The sequence below is a fragment of the Esox lucius genome, chromosome 13 (genome assembly GCF_011004845.1).
Source record: "Esox lucius isolate fEsoLuc1 chromosome 13, fEsoLuc1.pri, whole genome shotgun sequence".
Taxonomy (NCBI): domain Eukaryota; kingdom Metazoa; phylum Chordata; class Actinopteri; order Esociformes; family Esocidae; genus Esox; species Esox lucius.
The window spans coordinates 521,978-536,328 of record NC_047581.1 but is presented as its reverse complement, the minus strand read 5'-3'; positions in this window follow the sequence as shown (position 1 = coordinate 536,328).

Below are 14,351 nucleotides of genomic sequence, written 5' to 3'. Positions count from 1 at the left end.
CAACATGCTTCTTAGAGCTGGTGTTTGGCCAAACTAAGGAACTGGTGTTTCACTCATCTCTGATGAGTGTTTCACTCATCTCTGGAGGACACTATCTATCCAACCTTTATGGTAGGGTGACTAGAGAGTCACCACTCCTGAGTAAAAGTCATATGACCTCATCTGTAGAGCATGAGGGAAATTATTCTGTTGCCTAATGAGACCAAAATCAAGCATTGAGGGATGTATGAATGACATCAAATACAAAATAAATTCACAAAAAGTTTTCAACATGACAAGGATCCAAAGCACACAGCCAAGACAAAGCTAGAGTGACTTCAGGGCAAGACTGTGAATGTCCTTGAGTGGGCCAGCCAAAGCCTGGACTTGAACCCGATTAAACCTGAAGATTGCATTTTGACCTGCCCCTTCCAGTCCGACTGACACTGGCTCACCCAGCAAATTTGTTGACTGATTATGATTGATTATCAATACTCTAACCAGGTCACCAGGAGGAATCGGCCAAACAAATACATCAAAATGTAAATTGCTTAACATGTTGTAGCGCCTTCATGGTGCTGCATATGCTCAAACAGACCTTTTAATACAATTAGTTAATTAATTATGATTAAACCACTTTCATATCTATCTATGCATATCTGCATCATACTGTATTCAACTCTGAACATTACCCTTAAAAACCTGTTGAGCTGGCTATGACTTCATCAGCGGATCCACTTAAAAATTGTGGATATTTTAAACAGTCTCAGACTTCATAATGACAAATGTACAGGGAAATGAATCTCTGTTTTTACGAAATTGCTTGTCTGTAAATTAATGAATAGGGTTTTGGTGCTAGTCTCTTTTGCATATATCCCAGCATGTCTTTATACATATATGTGAGTGATACTCATCTATGAGTGTGTTATTGACATAGACATGGTTGTTGCACTCAACAACTCACAATCCTGAAGCTTCCACCTAGCGTGTGCTAAAGTAATTTATACTATTCACATAATACAAATGTGTGGGAATCACAGCAAGCATGCTTTTTGGGTTCTCAGTGGCCAAGAACTTGACTCCAGCTGAGAGTGTAGCCAACTGATTCAACATCCAGTCAAAACGACTGAGTAGTGAACTACTTAAGGAACAAGACCAGGTAAACTACATCAACTAAAATAAGCATCTCGGTAATGGGTGCAATAAATGCACCCATAAATGCAACTGCTTAAAGTTTGGATTGGGTTAGGAAGATAAAGGCAATTACTTTTTATAATAAAACAATGTAAACAATGGCCCTCATTCATGAAACATGTTTAAAATCAAATGTTTTTCTTAAAATGAACGCATGATCATTTCACCGACAGAGCTGGTATTCATCAATATTATCTTTGTCGAATACTTAAGATCAAACTCATGTCTGGTCGGAGACCATGTAAACCAACGTGAAAATATAAGATCATGCTTGATTCGCAATAAGACCATCATTATCACGAAAAACAACAATCATAACCGCCTCACTAACAATAACCACATTTATAATTATAATAATAGGTAATCTAAAATAAGATGAAGAGGAATATAACACATACAAATTTACCACACTATCAAATATCGTATCACTACCGTAGGCTATTATAATATTATTTATCTTTATTCTGCATTTTCTCTCTTATTTCTGTTGTTCTGTTGTAAAGTTTGAAATGCCTTTTTGTGTGTAATACACAAGACAAATAAACTTGCTTTGCCTTGTTTTTTCAAACTCACTCAGGCCGTATTGACATACTTGGAGAGCATAAATTATCGTTATAATTTCGGTGATTGGCATCTTGATTAGTGAGAGGATAAAAAAACTGTGGTTCTGGGTGGAGCAGTTACCCTAATGATGGCAGAGCTTACTCCTTTAAGGGCTCTTGGCTAGTGATGGCCAAACGTGGCTTCATTAGCGTTATTTTAGCAGCAGGATATTATGCTGGCAGCACTCAGATTTTCTTTATCAAAATAAAAGCCATCTTTGAAAGGTATAAGGCGATATAGTTAACAATCCAGTCTGTAAATGAGAAAACAGACAAGAACCATATTGGAACAGACATTAAACATAAAACAGAGTGTCTATTTGCCCAGGTGAGAATAGCCACATGGCAACTAATTGGCTATTTACACCCACCCAAACAAATGATGCAATATGTGACGGATAGCGACGTGCATCAACGGCAGCAGACGCCAAAGGATACTGGTCACTAGGCACTGGCAGATGACTCCTTAGCGTAGAAGGTAGGGCTTTTTGTAATCTCTAGGTCATGAGTTCGATCCTCGCTGGAGGAATGGTCTTTACTGCATTTCGTTGTACTGCACTTGTTCAATGACTAAGTAAAAAAAAAAAAAAAATGTTGATAGCTACGTGCTTTAATGGTTGCAGATGCCTAAGGAGGATTCAATTAAAAAAGATAGGCTATATTAAACACAAAATATAACCTTTTCAACAACATTGTGTTTCCTCGCATTAAACTAAAATCATCCAATGTGCAAACTTCTATGGTTCTATGATTAGCTATGCCCAGTTAATTTAGCAAATGTTAGACATCAGCCAAGTAATTTAGCAAATGTTAGCCAGCAATGCAAGGCAAACAGTAATTTTGCTATCTAGCAAGCGTTAGTGCTAGCTAGCTAGGTCTAATTGGCTACAGCTGAACATACTTGGGCAAAAAGTGAAAAGTTCACATCTCCTGCAGTTAATCAAAATACTCTGCTGTATTGCCATGTAGCTATATTAAAAATAGGGCTAATGGTTCGATTTTTGACTGTAGTAACAGATTTGTCCAATGTTGTTACATGGGACATTGGGGAATGGAGGAATTTACATACATTTACAAAAAAGTTTTTTGTTTTAGTGACATGCATACACAGGCTGGAGTAATAAACCTGAAACTTACAGATAAATAAAGTCATTACCTCACCAAATCATAGGGCGTTTACCATAATAGTCCAAGTAAATGTAGATTGATGCAAATAGTATTGGGGTGTGATTAGTTTGAGTACTGGCACTCGGGTAGTTGGCTACAGACACATGGGTACAAGTAGTCTGCCATTATATACACCTGGGTGTAAATAGATACATGAGCTATTTCCACCTTGGGTGCAAATATCATTGTTGGCTATGGACACCTGGGTGCAAATACCATTGTTGGCTACAGACACCTGTGTGCAAATAGCATTGTTGGCTATGGACACCTGGGTGCAAATAGAATTGTTGGCTACAGACACCTGGGTGCAATTAGCACCTGCCAACATAAAATGTATAGACTAGATTGTTAACTATATTGCCTCATACATTTCAATGATGGCTTTTATTTTGCCTCCCGTGGGCTCACCACCCACAGGAGGGACCATAAGGGGCCGGTGCAGAGAGGATCGGGCGGCAGTCGAAGGCGGGGGCCTAGACAACCCGATCCCCGGACACAGAAACTAGCTCTAGGGACGTGTAATGTCACCTCGCTGGCGGGGAAGGAGCCTGAGATGGTGCGTGAGGTTGAGAGGTTCCGACTAGAGGTAGTCGGGATCACCTCTACGCACGGCTTGGGCTCTGGAACCACACTCCTTGAGAGAGGATGGACTCTTCACCACTCTGGAGTTGCCCATGATGAGAGGCGGCGGGCTGGTGTGGGTTTGCTTATAGCTCCCCAGCTCTGCCGACATGTGTTGGAGTTTACCCCGGTGAACGAGAGGGTCGTTTCCCTGCGCCTACGGGTCGGGGATAGGTCTCTCACTGTTGTTTGTGCCTACGGGCCGAACGGCAGTGCAGAGTACCCGACCTTCTTGGAGTCTCTGGGAGGGGTGCTGGAAAGTGCTCCGACTGGGGACTCTATCGTTCTACTGGGGGACTTCAACGCCCACGTGGGCAACGACAGTGACACCTGGAGGGGCGTGATTGGGAGGAACGGCCCCCCTGATCTGAACCCGAGCGGTGTTCAGTTATTGGACTTCTGTGCTAGTCACAGTTTGTCCATAACAAACACCATGTTCAAGCATAAGGGTGTCCATCAGTGCACGTGGCACCAGGACACCCTAGGCCGCAGGTCGATGATCGACTTTGTTGTCGTTTCATCTGACCTGCGGCCACATGTCTTGGACACTCGGGTGAAGAGAGGGGCGGAGCTGTCAACTGATCACCACCTGGTTGTGAGTTGGATCCGATGGCGGGGGAGGAAGCTGGACAGACTCGGCAGGCCCAAGCGTACTGTAAGGGTCTGCTGGGAACGTCTGGCCGAGTCTCCTGTCAGAGAGATCTTTAACTCCCACCTCCGGCAGAGCTTTGACTGGATCCCGAGGGAGGCTGGAGATATTGAGTCTGAGTGGACGATTTTCTCCACCGCCATTGTCGAAGCGGCCGCTCAGAGCTGTGGCCGTAAGGTCTCCGGTGCCTGTCGAGGCGGCAATCCCCGAACCCGGTGGTGGACACCGGAAGTAAGGGATGCTGTCAAGCTGAAGAAGGAGTCCTATCAGGCCTGGTTGGCTTGTGGGACTCCAGAGGCAGCTGACGGGTACCGACAGGCCAAGCGGACTGCAGCCCGGGTGGTTGTGGAGGCAAAAACTCGGGCCTGGGAGGAGTTCGGTGAGGCCATGGAGAAGGACTATCGGCTGGCCTCGAAGAGATTCTGGCAAACCATCCGGCGCCTCAGGAGAGGGAAACAGTGCCCTACCAACGCTGTTTACAGTAGAGGTGGGCAGCTGTTGACCTCAACTGGGGATGTCGTCGGGCGGTGGAAGGAGTACTTCGAGGATCTCCTCAATCCCGCCGTCACGTCTTCCATTGAGGAAGCAGAGGATGAGGGCTCAGAGGTGGACTCGTCCATCACCCGGGCTGAAGTCACAGAGGTGGTTAAGAAACTCCTCGGTGGCAAGGCACCGGGGGTGGATGAGATCCGCCCTGAGTACCTCAAGTCTCTGGATGTTGTGGGGCTGTCTTGGCTGACACGCCTGTGCAACATCGCGTGGCAGTCGGGGACAGTGCCTCTGGGATGGCAGACCGGGGTGGTGGTCCCTCTTTATAAGAAGGGGGACCGGAGGGTGTGTTCCAACTATAGGGGGATCACACTTCTCAGCCTCCCCGGGAAAGTCTATGCCAGGGTTCTGGAGAGGAGAATACGGCCGATAGTAGAACCTCGGATTCAGGAGGAACAGTGTGGTTTTCGTCCGGGCCGTGGAACACTGGACCAGCTCTATACCCTCTACGGGGTGTTGGAGGGTTCATGGGAGTTTGCCCAACCAATCCACATGTGTTTTGTGGATTTGGAGAAAGCATTCGACTGTGTCCCTCGCGGCATCTTGTGGAGGGTGCTTGGGGAATATGGGGTCCTGGGTCCTTTGCTAAGGGCTGTCAGGTCCCTGTACAACCGAAGCAGGAGCTTGGTCCGCATTGCCGGCAGTAAGTCAGACTTGTTCCCAGTGCATGTTGGACTCCGGCAGGGCTGCCCTTTGTCACCGGTTCTGTTCGTAATTTTTATGGACAGAATTTCTAGGCGCAGCCAGGGGCCGGAGGGTGTCAGGTTTGGGGACCACACAATTTCGTCTCTGCTCTTTGCAGATGATGTTGTCGTGTTGGCCCCTTCTAACCAGGACCTTCAGCATGCACTGGGACGGTTTGCAGCCGAGTGTGAAGCGGTGGGGATGAAAATCAGTACCTCCAAATCTGAGGCCATGGTCCTCAGTCGGAAAAGGGTGGCTTGCCCACTTCAGGTTGGTGGAGAGTGCCTGCCTCAAGTGGAGGAGTTTAAGTATCTAGGGGTCTTGTTCACGAGTGAGGGAAGGATGGAACGGGAGATTGACAGACGGATCGGTGCAGCTTCTGCAGTAATGCGGTCGATGTATCGGTCTGTCGTGGTGAAGAAAGAGCTGAGCCGCAAGGCGAAGCTCTCGATTTACCGGTCAATCTACGTTCCTACTCTCACCTATGGTCATGAGCTTTGGGTCATGACCGAAAGGACAAGATCCCGGATACAGGCGGCCGAAATGAGCTTTCTCCGCAGGGTGGCTGGGCGATCCCTTAGAGATAGGGTGAGAAGCTCGGTCACCCGGGAGGAGCTCAGAGTAGAGCCGCTGCTCCTCCACATCGAGAGGGGTCAGCTGAGGTGGCTTGGGCATCTGTTTCGGATGCCTCCGGAACGCCTTCCTGGGAAGGTGTTCCGGTCCCGTCCCACCGGGAAGAGACCCCGGGGAAGACCTAGGACACGCTGGAGGGACTATGTCTCCCGGCTGGCCTGGGAACGCCTCGGTGTCCCCCCGGAAGAGCTGGAGGAAGTGTCTGGGGAGAGGGAAGTCTGGGCATCCCTGCTTAGACTGCTGCCCCCGCGACCCGGCCCCGGATAAGCGGATGATGATGCTATGCTATGCTATGCTATGCTATGCTTTTATTTTGAAAAATAAATCTGAGTTAGCACTCCTAGCATAATATCCTTCTGCTAGAAAAACGGTAATGAAGCCTCATTTGGCCATCACTACTCTGGGCTGAGACATGTGTTCCATAACTGCGCTGATTTCGTCATGGAGAATAACGAATGGTTAATTAGCCGTTTCAGGCTATACTTTATGTTGAAATCTATGAATTCATAGGTTGCTGATCATAGGTTCCACATCTGCATAAATTACGGGTGAGTCATATGTAAATATGTGACAGGGCTTAGAGATGATCATAATTCTCTTCCAACGTTCGAATCTGAGGTTTCATGAATGAGGGCCAATGTGTGAATGGAGAACAGAAAATACTAAAATGAACTTCTTGCAGTAAATCTTTCTGGGATGTTGCTGGTGTTACCAAATCCCTTCTGCAGCAACCTAAAAAACAGAGAGGGCCTAAGGATAGATACAAATCTGTGTATATTTTTATATATTATAATTCGCAATTTTGTTATCATTGATTTAAACTTTTTTGTCTTAATTGTAATGATTTTCCTATTGAATTTGTTCCATTTGTGTTGGGAAAAGAAGGATTAATATCCAAGAGAAAATAATATCCAATCAGAATTTATCTTTGGTGGTAGAAATAATCCAGCTGTGCTCAATGCTCATTGACTAAGCCGTCAGGCCAACATCATTGCATTGACTTCAATTAGAACAGCATTTTGGAATGACAGTAGAACCAATCAATCACAAATTATCTTGTAATAGGTGTGTAACATATTTAGATCACTGGTAGTGTGGTAAAAACAAAGGTAATGACATTACCATTGTAAGTACTGGGTACATGACATTTCTGTTGTGGTGCATTCTTTATTGTTGCATGCTGGACATCGAATGCAGTACTTTTTTTCTCTGACAGCATATATTGTCCGTGGTTTTGAAACAATGTGAGTAGCTGAGTGGTTGAATTCATTCTGCCACTATTTGATTGACTGTTTTGCCAAATGTTTATTTGAAACGACACAACTGTATTATCTTCTAACGTGGTTCCTGCTATCGATATTTGAATCCATTGTGTAACTTTTGCTGCTTCTGTGTTGGCCATAGGATCATTTGACTCTGTCATCAAAGAATTTATTCTCCTGCATAGGTCTGCAAAAGATAGGTCTCAAGTCATGCTCTGTATACACAGGCATCCCATTTCTTGATCTGTATGTATGACGTCAGATCTTTTTCTGCTACTGAGGCCCTAACTCCAAAAGTCACGGTTTGCCACAGCTACCGTAGAAATTAAATGAAACTGCCTAGCCAAAGAAAAGTCAGTATTTGGATTTAAATAAGCCTATAACTGAATAAGAGCCTATAACTGAATAATAACTGCAGTGATTAATGTTTCAGCTGGCAACAATTCTTTTAACCCTAACTGATGCAGTGAGTAGATTCTCATTTCTCAAACAACCATGTCAGAAGACATATCCTGTCATGATTTATAACAGGATTACAGCGTGTCTTTGATGTGCTAGGATAAATAAGAGGCTTGGAGAACTTCGCACTGGGTTTCATCTTGTAGAGAAATTAGGCTAAATAACAGTTATGTTATTTGAGCTTCAAGATGGTATGACATGTTTTGATTGGCAATAAGGTATTTAATCATTTGTGTTAAACAAAAGTGAATTTGATTGTAGTTCAGAGTCAAAACAATCAGATGTAATTATATTTTAACTGAGATCTGGTTAGATGATGAACTGAGAATTGTTCATGAACTCTTTGAGAGTGATACTTCAACATAAGAAAACTATGTTAACTGATGATGAGTAATTGGAACAGTAATAGATAAATTGTTCTTCGGTTCTTTTTGTTCTTTTGTTATTTGTTGGTTGTTAAACCAACTATAGAAAGGAATGGAATTTCTGCAGAACAGAAGCACCAGAAATGTTAATGTTTCCACTATGCTGTTACTGTTTACAACTGTTGTAATCTATTTAGGCAACAGAAACAGAAAGATATTGGAGATTCAGGTATAAAAGTTTAAGTGTTTTGTAGGACTGTGTTCTAATGCATTAGCAAGAAGCAACAAACTAATGTAATGGACATATTTCTGATTGTGTACTGTGCAGTTGCAACTAATCTTCTGAAGGAGAATTCACTGACAGGTACAGGACATTTGAAAACGATTCAGCGATAGAGGACTGGTTGGAGCCCAGGTGGGCTGAGATAAGATGGATCTCACACAAACACAGACACAAGTGGATTCTACTCCCTGGGGTGCAGCACGTCTACAGTAATGCCTGGTTCCTGACAGTTGGACTGATTCTAGTCCGGATGATTCTGCCATGAGATGAAGAAGGCAAACTCTAACCAATGGGGGGAGCTATGGAAGGTTCAGGTTCTGGACAACGTTTACTGGGGCGCGGAAGACAAACTGCACGACATCATGCCAAGCTGATTGGGTCCATACCAGGTACATCTCATCTGCTATCCAGGTAGCTGAGAGAGGAACCTGGGGTCGACGTGTTAGGGAAATTTCTTGAATTGATGTATTCCTATTGATTAAAGGTCTGAGTTCCCATTTTGGATAAGAAAAGCAATGTGGTAGAGAGGGATCTGGTGTTTGCGTAGGGGGCATCCTTGACCGGCACCAGCCGATTAGAGGGTTACTTGTAAATCTGTATAAGCCTTTAGTGTCTATCTGTTGTTTGTCCAGTCATTGTGACTCCTCAGGAGTTGAGAAGGTTATCCATGTGAGGGAGGACAGCCTGTCCCTTGTGGGAAGCCCAGGACATGTGATGGAACAAGGGGAATGTGTTTTATTGACTGTTTATTGTGCAATTGAGTTTTCCTCTTACCTACCATTTTCGTAAGTCGTTTGAACTTTAGAAATTGCCATCACACTTTGGGGTGCTCGTCCGGGATTCTAATCCTTCTCGGTTCGAGTCTTTTTCCAAACAGGTTAACCGTGCATGGCCATAGAGAGGTCTCTGGAGCTCAAGCCTCCCCCGAAAGAGGGCTATCCTTTGAGGGGTTGAGAGGGAGTGCCTGACTGGAGCTGTGACTCGTGCCTGATCAGTAGAGGTTTCCTGTGGAAATAGAATTGTGGAGGTAAGAGCACAATACAGTCGGGAATAGGACATTTAGATATGTGTTAGGGCACATTTTAAATCTGCAGTTATATTATCTTACTTACGGGCCGACGGGTCTAATAACAGGTGTCAGGGCTCTTTAGTTTGCGTTAGGGCGCAAGAATAAGAGTGTTAGGGCACCTTTTTGTGTTAGGGTGCAGGTATATGTGTTAGGGCACATTATTTAGACTAAAATAGATCTTGCTTTTCACCACGTTAATTTTCTTTTGCCAGGTTTTCTGAACATGGGTAAGTGCGGCAGTAAACCATTGAACATCCCTTGTAGTTACATTGGGCCAGCAGAGATAATGAAAGATGGTGGTGTTTGGACTTACAATTGTATCCACGGGTGTTTTTGGGATTTCCAAAAAAAAGACGTGGCCACCTCGCTACCCAACCCGGAAAAAGATTAATTCAATTGTGTTTTTCTCCAGTTGCTTGACCAATATAAACCAAATATAGTTGAAGTGGAAATGGTAATGATGAAAGCACTACAGCTCAGATGGGGAAGGGTGAAAGGTGACTTGCCCGTGCAGAATGGCCCGTATAATTGGGACGCAGGTTCTCAATACAGGTTAACAATCATGGCGCTGTGTGGACGGATAGGTGCCTTTTTCCCGAGACCGATGAACTGGGAGAACATTTCTGACTGCAAACAGAAACAGGGAGAAAGAGTCACAGACTATCGTAAAAGACTTGATAAAGAATCTGAGATTCACAGCGGGATGGGCTGCAAGTCAGATTGGGTTAATGACTCTTCCTGGGAACAACAGGGTAAGATGAGGCTGGTTGCAGGTCTCCTCCCAACATTACAGAAACATGTAAAGGAGCACTGTGTGGCCTTGGACGAAGGCCGCATGGAAATTGTATCAAGTACGCTGAAAAAGTCCGCGAGGACCAAGAGGATAAGAGACAAAACTTTAAAGGGAAACGTGAAACGAAACTACAGATGTCCCAACTATGTTTTTACAGCGGCTACGACCAAAGAGGCCGAGGACGGGGTAGAGCAAGAGGACGAACAGGGCCAAGAACTGTTTCACATGAGTTGGTAAATAAGGCGATGAATAGAGTAGAGACGGGTTCGGCTCTGTTTATGGATATGAGTGACTTGCGTTGCTCGGCGAAAGTTTCAGAAAGTCAGGATGTTTGTTTTGAGAAAGTTTGTTTTGAAGATGGTAAAAGTGATTTTTTGACGGGTGATTATGTACACTGGTCTTCGGAAGGTTTTTGTGCATGATCTGTGCAAAATGTGAGAGAGGTGTCTCGCTTTTTCGATGTGAAGGGATCGGACCCCCATGTCCCCCTCGCTAAACCTGTGTTTAACACGTGGGAAAGCCTGGGTCCTTGGGTGAGGGGGTGCAATGAAGTAGTGGACTGGGTCCCTGGTCACGTGGTGGGAGTGGAATTTTCCATAGCCGCCCAAGCTTATAGAGAAAAGTTTGGGTGCACCATTTTAGGTAAACGGGAAGTACATCTTGTGCCGCATGACGACTGGGTCCGTCAGGTCTGTGCAGTCCAGGTGACTGCTACAGATCCCAGGTTAGTGGAAGTTCCACCCTCCTTGTGGGCACCGCATAAATATGATGTTGGGCTAATTAACAATGCACAGCCTCTTGTAGTTAGACATAGAGGACCCCATAGACTATGCCAGGCTCAATACCCACTGAAAGCAGAGGCTTTTGAGGGGATAGCTCCTGTGTTTAAAGCATTGTTAGAGAAAGACATAATTGTTCCATGTCCAAACAGCTCCTGTCTCATTCCTATTTTCCCAGTAAAGAAAGCCAAAGTTGTTGGACAACCTGTGGCTTGGCGATCTGTACAAGATCTTAATGAAGTTAATGAGGCAGTATATGCGCGCGCACCAATTGTATCTGATCCGTATCCAATTATATTATACTATTGCCCGGGACCCAAGTCCCAGGTTTTTCTCTTTGGTAGACTTAGCTAATGCTTTTTTTTAGCATTCCTGTGCACAAGGATTCGCAATTTTGGTTCGCATTTGAATTCTCCGGCCAATTGTACACGTGGACGAGATTGCCTCAAGGTTATTGTGAATCTCCTGCCGTGTATGTGTCCTCGCTAAAAGATAACTTGGAAGGGTTCCAATTTAAACATGGCAGTACCCTTATCCAATATGTTGATGAACTTCTTGTCTGTTCCCCAGATAAAGATACGTGTGAAAAAGACACTGTGCTGTTGTTACAGTACTTGGCCTCGCAAGTATGGAGGACTAAAAGTGCCACAATTAAATAAATAAATACACCATCGAATAATTACTGAAATGTGCGTTGCAGTGCTTCATGAATTACTTAAAACTGTCAAACTAACCCATCAAACTCAGTGGGTGGGGCTAACGCAAATCTAGTCTGATCCATTGCTTTGGTCTGAAGTAGAGTACCTGGATAGAGACGATGGAGGATCTCCGTGAACTTTCCAGGGAGTTGGTGAGAGACATTTTAAACTTAGCAGAGGATGTAGAAGCAGGACCTGCTGACCCAGAGCATGTAGCTAGTAAAGCAGAGGAACTTATTGAAGTTGTTAGAGTCATTTCCGCAATTTCCGACGAAGATATCGACCACAGAGTGATTGCAAATCTAGAAGAAGTTGTCAACCGCTTCTTTGGTACCAGGGTGCATCAGGCCCAACACACACAGGGACCGGGGCGTTTGTCGTTTGACATACCAAGTGCAGTTCTGGAGCATCAAGTTCTTTGTGGAGTTCCCGCTGGTCAAATTGCAGCGATGTTCGGAGTGTCAAAGAAGACCATCAGGAGGCGCATGCAACAATACAGTTTAAGGTATTTACACTAAATTCATGAGGTTTCTGTTCACGAATTGCCGCTCTCATACACTCGGAAAGAATATGACGTTTAAGGTAACATTACTTGATGTTGTGTTTTTCTTGTTTGTGCAGAAAGACAGATCTCTATTCAGCTGTGAATGATGAGGAGTTAGACCGTATTGTAAGTGAAATTCACAGAAGTCATCCAAACACCGGCTACAAGCTGAATGCAAGAGGTGTGTGTGTTCCAAGTGAGTATAATAATATGGGCATAATTTAAATGTATTTTTAATTTGGAGCTCTGCCCCTTTGAAAGGTGAAGGAAGCCGGCTTGTGGAAAGGACCGCTGACTTGTATCATCAGGATAGACATGTCCTCCTGCCTCCTGTTTAATAGAGGTGGAACAATATCTTCATGATATTTTAAGGATTTGTGGTTGATGGATTTGCTAATTAAGTTGTTTTATGTTCTTGTGTATTCTGTGTTGTATGTATGGTTGTACTGCTGCCTGTCTTGGCCAGGACACTCTTGAAAAAGAGATTTTTAATCTCAACAAGTATTCTCCTGGTTAAATAAAGGTAAAACATTTTTTTATAATAATAAAATAAATATCTGACAGTAATATTCTCAGCTGTCCGGATGTGCCCCCGCCCCTGCTGTAAAGGGTATAATATAATCATAGAAAAGGATATAATCATAGGATATAATCTCGGGTCATGTCTGTTGCATGTGGGATCTATATATATATATATATATATTAATAGGGACAATATCTGACAATCAATGAGATCGGACTCTCTAGCAAGGAAGCTGCAATATAATAGTCTTACTGATTTCTGGAAAGAAATCAAAAGAATGAATAATTGCAAAACATTGTTACCATCGAATATTGATTACTGACTTACCTGGGGTGTGAACTGCATTTCAGCCATTTTGGGGAAAAGAAGTCAGCAGGGGCCACACCATCACATCTTTCAGTCTCTTTCTCAACTGTTTAATTTGGCGCATGGTCCTTCCAATGACCTAAGAGACAGACCGACCCATATTACAGCCCAAATCCTTAACCTAAATTTGACAAAAGTTGGCACAGTAGGGAAAATGTTCATAAAAGTACAATAAAGTGCTTCATAAAATCCATTAAAACTCTAGGTTTTAAACTTAAACTCTCGTGTTAACATAACAAGCCAGGGTTCACAACACATTCTATAATTTCAACAAGTACAGCAATTCATTCTGTCACTTAACCAGCAGGAACTCACCTGCCATTTCAGGGTCCCCATTGAACAGTACATGAATTACAGCAGGACTTAATCCTGTGACATGTGGACCATCATGCAGAAAGGTGTGGGACAACATCCTTCCTGCAACCCGGGAAGAGGTTGCTTTCAATAAGTGCCTCTGATGCTGCTGGAACAAGATGGTCAGGTTCACCCTCAAATAGCAGTGTTCGGCCCATTCCTCCTGTAAAGTACCAAGAGAGAAGGGGATAAAGTCACAACAATTAACCTCTTAAATACATTAAAAAAATTACTTCATATTAACCTTGAAAATAGTAAGAGACTTACCAAGATCTAGACTGAATCCAAACTGGATATGATTGTTGTCATAATGTACTGCATCACTCCCTCTCCGATGGCAACATCACCTGAAATAAAATACTGATAATAACACAGTGGAAAAAAGTGGCGGACTAATACAGGTAACTGGATTAGGTAACATTTAACAAGCAAGGGAGAAAAATTGTCAAAATTCGATTGGCTGTAATTCTAGAATAGCATCCTTAATATTGATTCTTCCAGATAACAACAGTATATTGTGCACAATATTCACATACATACATATTTTCATCAATTATATAATTTTGTGCTTTCCATTCTCCCATTTAACAATTCCATATAAGCTACTTGAGTGGGATAAACTGTACTGATGTATTTATATTATAAACTTTGTATTACTTACCAACCAGAGTACAATGAAGTGGGCATGCCCATTCTTGCTGCTGTTTATAGAATAAGAGAAGTTGCCGTTCCCTTTCCTCTTCAGAGTCCCTTACATCCATCTTCATTCTTAGTGGTT